Below are 9,763 nucleotides of genomic sequence, written 5' to 3' on the forward strand. Positions count from 1 at the left end.
TACTATTGCATATCCAGCCAACATAATCATCAAAACCCCTTGTAGTCCAAGAAATAAAACATGTAGACAACCCCTAAAACTATCATTCTTTATCGTATAAATCAGACAAATATCTTCGGTCTTTTTAGCTACTGTAACAGCATCCCCATTGTATCATAGTTAGCCGTTCTCCTCCTATGTGATGATATGATGGTCTAGAAGCATTGTTAAACGAGCTTTGAAGAACCCATTTAAAGAGAATAGGGTGCCAGAGAAAAGGAGATTATCACTGAATGAAGTGGAGAGGCGTTTCCCCTCAAGGCCTAAAACACCCCAAAATACAAAGAGTTACTGAGGGGAGTTTAATCCCAAATCCAACTTCATCCCTCTACTCTTCTTTCAACCCTCATCTCTTTTAACTGCCCATGCCTCACACTACCTAATCTCTTAATTGACCCTTTGTAATTGTAATTGAATCATTAAAAGATCTTGGTTACACAACACAAGGCATGTAAACTGAGCCAAGTGTGAGCAAAGAATACACCCACATTATTGCTGGGAGGAACACACACACACACACACACACACACACACACACACACACAAGTTCTTAGACACACATACCCGTGTTGCCGTGGTCATAACATAGCTAATGTTACATGGGCCCGCTAATCTACTACTTCTAAAGGGATCAAGCAACTATTAACATAGCTTAACCAAAAATTAGTTTTGATTCTGGGCCCAATTAAAATTACTAAAATTTGATTTCAAAAAAGACCATTTCTCACCAACTCTATGGGGACACATGGCAAATTTTTTTTAATATTTACAATATTTATACCCCCATTCCATTGAAATACTCCTCCTTCTATTATATACATTTTTTTTTTCAGCTATAAAGACCTCATATTTACTTTTATCACTCGTTGTTGTATAGTACAGGTGAAATAATTAAAGTAGCCCACCAGGTGTGCTCCATGGTTTTGGTTTTTTATGTTTTGATGCTCCTCTTGCCTGTCTTAAGTTTGTTTTGGCCATTTATTGTTTTTTAATTAACTGTTTACTGATTCTGCAAGGGTGGACAAGCTGGTTTAAAGAGAGTAGCTCTGCTCCAAAACAGACCTGTTATGCCCTATCCTCCACTCAAACACCAGACTACTGACATCACAATAAAACCGCTGATCATATTTATACCCTATATACCCTCATTGATAAACATATAAAAGAATATACATGCTTTTTTATTTACTTTCAAAAAGCTTTAGCGTATATTTGACACAAGATTGTTCTACAAAGCTACTGAAAGTAATGTAAAGGGCATTTTAATGACTTTTTAATGAACGCAGGACTTTGTATGCTGTACAAAAATGTAAAAACAAAATGCCAATTAGAATTTGGCTAAAACTCATTTGAGTTGTGTGTTTGAACCAAGTGCACTCCATACCAGCGAGGTGGGGGTCCGGTCCACTTACAAAACAAGAATTGAATCAATAAGATAACACACTATTGACACCTTGCATGCAGAGTTCTGTAAGCTTCTCCTACATGTCAAGAGGAAAACTAAATATAATGCAAAGAGGCAGAATTAGGCCAGTTTATCAGAACTTAAAACCAAAATAAGCAATTAAATGTTGGACACATCTAAACATAGTGACCCCTCTCATATTATCAAGTGCCAAGAGATGAAAAAATGGACACCCGCTTACCCAGCTGAGTTCACAAACCATTCCCACCAAAGCATCAGGAACATAACCAACAACTCAACTAGATTACCACATCTTAAAACAAAACTACATCATCTATTTTCCAATAGATGATGTAGTTTTGTTTACAACTACATGTTTTGTTGCTCTAAATCAACAGGACACCATAGCAGATTATTTGAGCATGGTTATGGATCGGCACAGTACAGACTGAGTGCGCACAGCCTTGCCATTGAAAACAGGTGACAAAGGAAAACCTGGCTCCCTGTAGAGCAAAGGCTGTCCACTGATTGCACCCTTAGTGAGCCTAAAACAGAGCCAAACTTCCTCACTTAACATGTCAAATATATAAACATTTGAAAACTATATTTCCAAAGAATATATATAAGAACCAAAATGTTTTCTATAGCTCTCAGATTAAATTAAATTACCAGTCCTACTAGGACAGGACACTAAGAGCTGTGAGCAGGCAGCAGTCTGTGTTGCTTCCATAAACTGAGGGACAGTGAGTGACAGCAGTTGCCTGCACCTTGTACTTGTTTTGTTAATTTTTCTTCGTTTCCTGTCGGTATTGTTCCAACCAACCTTTGACTTGTAGTACTTTATATATTAATGTTCATTCAGGAAATGCCACAGAAGCAATGGTGTTTACATTGCAGATTAACTTTATTATCACAACTCATCCATATACAAATTAATTTGTCCTGGCTCTTTGCTATGATCATTCCTTCTCCTTCACCTTATTCTCTTACTTCCTACAAACCTGTCTGTCTCTGCTGACCTCGATTTCTCTCTACAAACCTGTCTCTCTCCCTGTACGTGTTTCTCTCTCTTTACCTCTGTTTCTTATTTTAAAAAATGTTCAGGAACACTTTCTCTTTCTACTCACCCATCTATCTCTCCCTACATAGTCTCTCTCTCTAATATACATACCTGTCTCACTCTCTAATCTACATACCTGTCTCTCTCCTTTCTACATACCTGTCTCTCTCTACATACCTGTCTCTCTCTACCTACATACCTGTCTCTCTCATTTCCTACATACCTGTCTCTCTCTCCCTGCAAACCTGTCTCTCTCTACAAACCTTTCACTCTCTCTACAACCTGTGTCTCTCTCTACCTCCATTTCTCCAACCACCCATGACCGACTACCACAATGTTCTTTAGGATAAAAATGTAAATGACATCACTCAATGAAATAATAGTCAGAGCATGTTGACATATTAAATTTGAAAACAAAAGAGCTTTAACAATCTTAATAAAATGTCTTTGCATGCTCAGATATGAGCTGAATTCAAGTAGCTGCTACCTAGTTGTGGGATTGTAGAAGTACTTAGATGGCCAAAAAGAATTATGTTCAGTGATTACAATTTAGATTTCCATTAGTTATTTTCTAGACGCTTTTAAAGTGTCACGCGGTTCTTCACATAGAACTTAACTGCCTGCCAGCTCCCTTTCCCTAAGCACCTCTGAGGATCCCTTGATAGATGCTTCACACTGGGCTTTACCAGGAACCCTGCCAGAGTTGATGTTGTCCATGAGATTGCTCTCCACAGCCTGGACCTCCTCGGGTGCTCCACTTCTTTCGCCATTTTGATGAACCTTAGACAAAGAAGTAAGGCCAATCAATATAAAATTGCTTGCAAAGTTTAAAGATTAAAAATCTAAAATGATGGGTGTCTGGACAGTAGTAACTAGGTGGTTTCTATTGTCGTGCTAATAATAATAATAATAATAATAAGTCATTTAGACTGAAAAAAAACTGTAAAAGTGTGGTTGTTACAAGGGGACTAGATGGCAACTAGATGGTTGCTAGATGTTACCTCATAACCACCTAGGGCTGCACAATAGAGACACAGCACATCGTGTCATACTCCCACCAGAGAGGAAAACATCTTTCTGCTCTCCATCGACTTGTATTGGATGAAGGTGCCTCATCTTCAATTTTGTCTGCTGGCAAACCGAAACATTCCTAAAAGCTGCCGTGTGGTGATATTTACTACCAACAATATATAGAACCCAGAACCTAAGTTTTCATAAGTTGTGGAACCGAAAAACTGAGCTTTTATGATGACTAAAGTGGATATAGAGCTCGGAGGAACAGCGCAGAGAATGGTTAGACTGTGGGATTCTGACACTAAGCTAACAATATGCCCAATGTTACGTTTGCAGCAAGCATTTTATTAACAAGTCAAATATCCAAATGTCAGTTTTAGACTATCTACAGTCTGTAAGGTAAGCTAACACAGGTAATGTTGGACATAACTTTAGTTTAGTGTCAGGATTCCAGTCTTCCCATTCTTCCTGCTGATTACTCATGTTTCTGTTGTTTGCTAGCAGAAGGAATAAAGAGGAGAAAACCTTGACACAATACAAGTAAACGGAGGGCAGAGTGCTGTTCCCCCGCGTGCCAGGGACTTAAATACGCTCCGTCTCTATATGGAGAGAAAAAAAATAAAAGCTTTTCTTTTTGTCACAATATACATTTTTACTTAAAAAAGTTAAAATTCATGATGATGTAATATTTTGTTGGGGTCTTTTTTCCTATATCTGAAAAACATGATTTGTAGGCCAGGGCATCTCTGTTTCTTCAATCTACATATTGCACTTGGCCATATTGTGATTTTGATAATATTTTTGATTAATTTTTTTCAGCCCCATAAGTCCCTAACAACTACTTAGCAAAAACCAAGCAATGCTCTACCTGGTTGGTATTGCACTTCCTTTTTTAGCCTTGATCTGGCTGCAAGTAAGTACCGGTTTCATTTACTTACTGACAAAATCAGCTTTATATCACATAGGACTACTTAAATAACATGAGACATGTACATAGCTGACCAGATCCCTTTTAGTTAAGCTCACATGCAAATTCACAATTACCTTTATGTCTTTGTAAATCATTGTCCAAAACCAATTTTTACGTTAATCTTGATTGCTATACCTATGTGAGTACTGACGAAAAATAAAAAATGAGTCAAATCGGTGCTAGCTACACGGAGCTGCTGCAGCTAATGCCCAGAGCTCCCACTCAGCTAAAACATCAGTTTTGGTGGCATAAGATAAAGAGTGCCTTTGTGCCTCTTAACAGACACAAAATGCAATTAAAATGTTTGTACAACATGAACAGGGCCCTTACATGACAACTAGATGCATTTGTGTTCAGCCCGGCTTCTGTAATAATCATCACAAAGTAGTTCCCTGTGTATTTGTAGCATTTATATCCATTTTGTGTGTGATCCATCTAGCGTTGGTGAGTAGGAGTCTTGTCTGTGTTGATTGTTGTGGTTTCCTTAGCCGGGCTAGAAGGCCCGGCCGGCGTCCCAGCTTCTCCTTCCTGCCTGCCCTCCTGGCTTACCGTGGCCGACAACAATCCAGTGGAGCGTCTGGTTCGGGAGGCCCTTCAGAAGACCATTCAAGCCTTTGCTGATAAAATTTATATTTTATTTCCCCCTCAAAAATAGGTAATTGAGCACTGTAGTGGTTATGACCATATTAGTGACTATGTTACTACATGGAAACGGGCCAAATAATGCCTGTTTCTTGTACAGTAATAGCGTTACTGAAGGCTAGCTCTGGCTCCATAGTTACATTACTCCAAGCTTCTTCCTTTGTGAACACCTCCGCTCTTCACTCTTCACACACGACGCTCCTCCAACCTGCACACTGTTTACCTTTTCCTGCTACAACTGAATTCAAACGGGACTTCAGCGCGTCTGTAACACTATTTTACTGTACAAGGCAAACATAATTTGGTCTGTTTCCATGTAGTTACATAGTCACTAATATGGTCATAATCACTACAGTACATTTACAGTACTACTACTACATTTTTGAGGTGGGAAATAAAAAATTTTGCAGCGAAGGCTTGAATGGTCTTCTGGAGGACATCCACCAGACCAGCGGTTGCTCGTTGGATTGTTGTCGGCCGCGGTAAGCCAGGAGGGCGGGCAGGAAGCAGAAGCAGGGACGCCGGCCGGGCCTGCTAGCCCGGCTAAGGAAACCACAACAATCAACACTGGCAAGACTCCAACTCACCAACGCACACAAAAATGGATATATATGCTACAAATACACACAGAACTGCTGCGTGATGATTATTACCGGAGCCTGGCTGAAACACACTCACTCATCCCAGACGGCAGCTAGCAGCTAACAGGGTAGGTGAATTTAAACAATGGCTAAGTTGCTAAATGCATCTTGTTGTCATGTAAGGGCCCTGTTCATGTTGTACAGATGTTTTAATTGCATTTTGGGTCTGTTAAGAGGCACAAAGGCACTCTTATCTTATGCCCCCAAACCGCCGTTTTAGCTGAGTGAGAGCTCTGGGCGCTAGTTGTATTAGTCTCCGGCTGCTAGCAACCGAATCGGCTCATTTTTTGCTATCGACGGTACTACATACAGTAGGTATAGCAAGAATATTGTAAAAATTGCCAGGAGTTCTCCTTTAATACTATTGATTACAGAAAAATGCCATATCATTAAATACTTCAAATTTAAGTACCGGAGGTAGAGCCAAATCCAATCAGTGGTAGTGAGCCAAATTTGTATATTTTCTGAAAATGGCTCTGAGAAGTATTGGTCTAGAGTTTAAGATGTTTTGGCTGTGATTGGCTAGAGTTTTAAACAAGCACAAATTTACAATAGCGCGACCACTTAGTGCTGTGGAACCCGGTACCAGGTCCTTCCGGACTTAACAGGTTAAAACCATACAATTTCCCCACTACTGTTATTGTCAGACCAAGTTGTGCATTGGATTGTATGTGAACTTACAAATACACTTTCTGCTGTCTTGAGTTCTGGAACACTTATGTCCTTGCTGTTTTCAGGAGGGAACTTAGTTCAAGGATCACTGTAGAGTCAGAAGAGCTCTGGTCCATTTCCTGGGGATTAAATACAAAGCAAACAATTATTGTTGTTAGTTAAAATAAATGTATGCCATTTTACTTATTGATAATTGTTCTGTTAAAACTAATTTATTTTTAGAATTCCTCTCCCACTACATTCCATATTAGTATTACTATGCACCACATCTAACGTTACCTAGTATAACCTGCTAAACTGACTGACTCTACTCTACCTTTTGGTGACCTTTTAAAGGTGTAATCTTTGACACTGTATGATGATGATGATGGATAAAGCCTAACAAGCATTTTTTTCCAGATTAACCTAATGATGAAAATGTGACATATTATAGTGGGATTCATGTAGGCTTATTATTACTTGAGATTATGTACAACACTGTGATTTTATAAAAACAAAATCTATAATACAATGACTTACACAAAGCAAAACCTTACTTGGAAAAATATGTAAACCTACAACTCAGGCTAAATACTGGATTATCCTGCAATGGCCCACTTAAGCCAGTCATGATGCCATGTTGTTCAATAAAAACATGATGCAGAGAGAGGAAGAGATTGCTAGGTGTGTTTGCTTGAAAGTAGGAAGTTTACATTGGCATGACAGAAAGGTAGGCTGTTTGATTTGTGTTGGCAGGCTAGTTGACTTACGGTGAGTTTAAGCAGCAGCCATAATGAACCGATAACATGTATGAGGGGCCTATGGCAAGAATGCTGTGACTGAATAAATACAGTTGCTCAAGCATAATAAAATATAATGCTAATGTTACTAGCTACAGCTCTTCTTATGGTGCTGTCCGAGGGTTTCTTCCTAAGAGGGAGTTTTTCCCTCGCCACTGTCGAACTGCTTGCTCTTGGGGGAATTGTTGGGGCTTTGTAAATTATAGAGTGTGGTCTAGTCCTACCTCTATCTGTAAAAGTGTCTCGAGATAACTCTTGTTATGATTTGATACTATAAATAAAAATTGAATTGAATTATGATGCTGCTGAACTTTTCTCATAAACTTGTAGCTGATGATCACATTATTACTGAGGGTGCAGTTATAGGCAGTCATTACAGGTAGCTGTTGGTCTGTTTACATTTTCCACTTTAAAATACATACACAGGGAAAACAACATTGTAAACAAATAGCTAATGTGTTTCTGCCTTGCCGCACTAATTTATGACTATGAAGGTAAAATGCAAAACGTTTAAAAACGCGTTGAGAAAAAATGGTTCCCACCTATTGAAAAATATTCACAAAGAATTTCACAAATGTGTAGATTGATTTTTACAGATGCAATGATAGCTGCAAACTTTGTAATGCAACATTTACCCATCATTGTTTAATATAAAATAATAATAATATATATAAAAATCAGTAAACGTTGCATTACAAATTTGCTACTGTCATTGTATCTATGGTAAAAATAAATCTACACATTTGTGAATTAGTGTTATTACATTCAGATCACGGTTGTGAGAATGTGTTTCTCTATGAGTGAAAATCTCTTTCAAGTTCAGATTTTGTTGTATGTCCTCTGGAAGCTGGTCCAAAGATCGACACCATAGTGGTTAAAAAGCTGCTTCCCCCTGTTTTTGTTCTGACAGTAGGTTTCAGTAGTAGTTGCTAATGTTTTAATCTAAGGGTGTCTTGGTTGAGAATGTTGTTGGAATATGTCATGCAGGTAGTTTGGTCCCATCCCCTTTAGTTGCCAAAAAAACTAACAGAAGTGCCTTAGAATCCATTCTGTATTAAATTGGGAGCCAGTGTAAGAACTTTTTAAGATTGGCATAATATGATCTGTTCTTTTGTTTTAGTAAGGATCCTGGCTGCACTACTTGCCCCTTTGGATTTTGTGGTTTTAAAGTCTTTTTGAGGGAGTCCAGCACATTTGCAATAATCAATCCCACTAGGAAATGAAAGCATGTATGATTTTTTCAAGATCCTCCTTTGAAATATATTCTTTTTAGTTTATTGATATTTTTATGATGAAGGTATAAATGATTTTATGCACTGTTTTAATGTGACTGCTAAAATTTAGATCATTATCTATAAGGACACTTAGGTTGCTTTTTTACCACTTCTCTTTGCTTTTTAAGTTCCCTTCCTTCAAGCAAAGGTAAAAAGTTTACATCTTTCCTCCTCTTTCCTAAAACTACCACCCTGCTCTTTATTTCTTTGTTAAGCTGGAGGAAGTCTCTGTGATATCCAAGTATCTATTTCTTCAAGGCACTGGTCAGAGCGTGTTAATGGGGTTATAGCCATTAGTAAAGATATGACAGGAGATAAATATGTTTACAACAGAACTTTAAATAGATCAAATTGATACGCTTAGAGCATCAGAGTAACTCCTAATTTGGTAAACTATAAGCATGGCAGCCATAGAATGTTGAGGGATGTTTCCTCACATTGCATTGTTTGATGTGTGATAGTGCATGACAGGGTTTTCCCTGAGATTTCAGGAGGCTTTAGGTGCAATGACGTCACACATTCATTTGCATATTGGTGATGCTTTCATTAACACAGTTATTTTTGCAAAAGCTTAGCTGAAGTTGTTGTTGGTTGCAGCTAGGGAAGGACCAATAGAAGCAAAACTTGGAGTGGAGCCGTCACTAAAATGAGAATAGCTTGTCCAATCTTTAAAGCGGGCTAGTCAGCCCTCACGGGTTGGTGAGTGTTCCTTAGCTAAGCTGTCGCTTAGCTTCTGTGTCGTGGCTGGCTAACCGCTTCACTTTAAAACCAGCAGGTAGCAAGCAGGAGACGGAACTCTGGCTTTGGTCTTGAGGAGTTGTAGCAATTATCAACAACAGATAACTGTACACAGACTAAAATTCTACATCCACATCTATTATGCAAATGATTATTAACCTTATAATTCTCACAGTCCCCCTCTCCTTTTTTCCTCTCTTTTCCACCACACACTATCTAATGTGTCGGCTGTACCTGGGCCAAGCTGTGGTGCAACATGCATGGTGTGTGTGTGTGTGGTTGTAATGACTGTTTGTGTCTATCATACAGCACGTGCGGTCCAGGAAGACAACAAGCAGGGAGCCCTCCTGTTCATCGTGGCTTCTATACAGTCTATGTTTTGCAGTCCAGATGATGTCCAAATAGTTTTTATGTTTATATATCGCTTTGGCGCTTCGCCCCTAAGCTCTATAATGGCAGAGATAACCCTGCATGAGACTCAGAAAGTTGGATTTGGTCAACAAAACTTCAGGTGAATACTCGTGCAAAT

The 9,763-nt window shown here is 38.7% G+C and overlaps 1 pseudogene; it reads right to left on the minus strand.

Annotated features, from left to right (window-relative positions):
- Positions 1–3,116: 3,116 nt before the first annotated feature.
- The window catches only part of LOC120556697, a 44,148-nt pseudogene continuing 37,501 nt past the window's right edge, over positions 3,117–9,763 (minus strand).

The sequence above is a fragment of the Perca fluviatilis genome, chromosome 4, assembly GCF_010015445.1.
Source record: "Perca fluviatilis chromosome 4, GENO_Pfluv_1.0, whole genome shotgun sequence".
Taxonomy (NCBI): domain Eukaryota; kingdom Metazoa; phylum Chordata; class Actinopteri; order Perciformes; family Percidae; genus Perca; species Perca fluviatilis.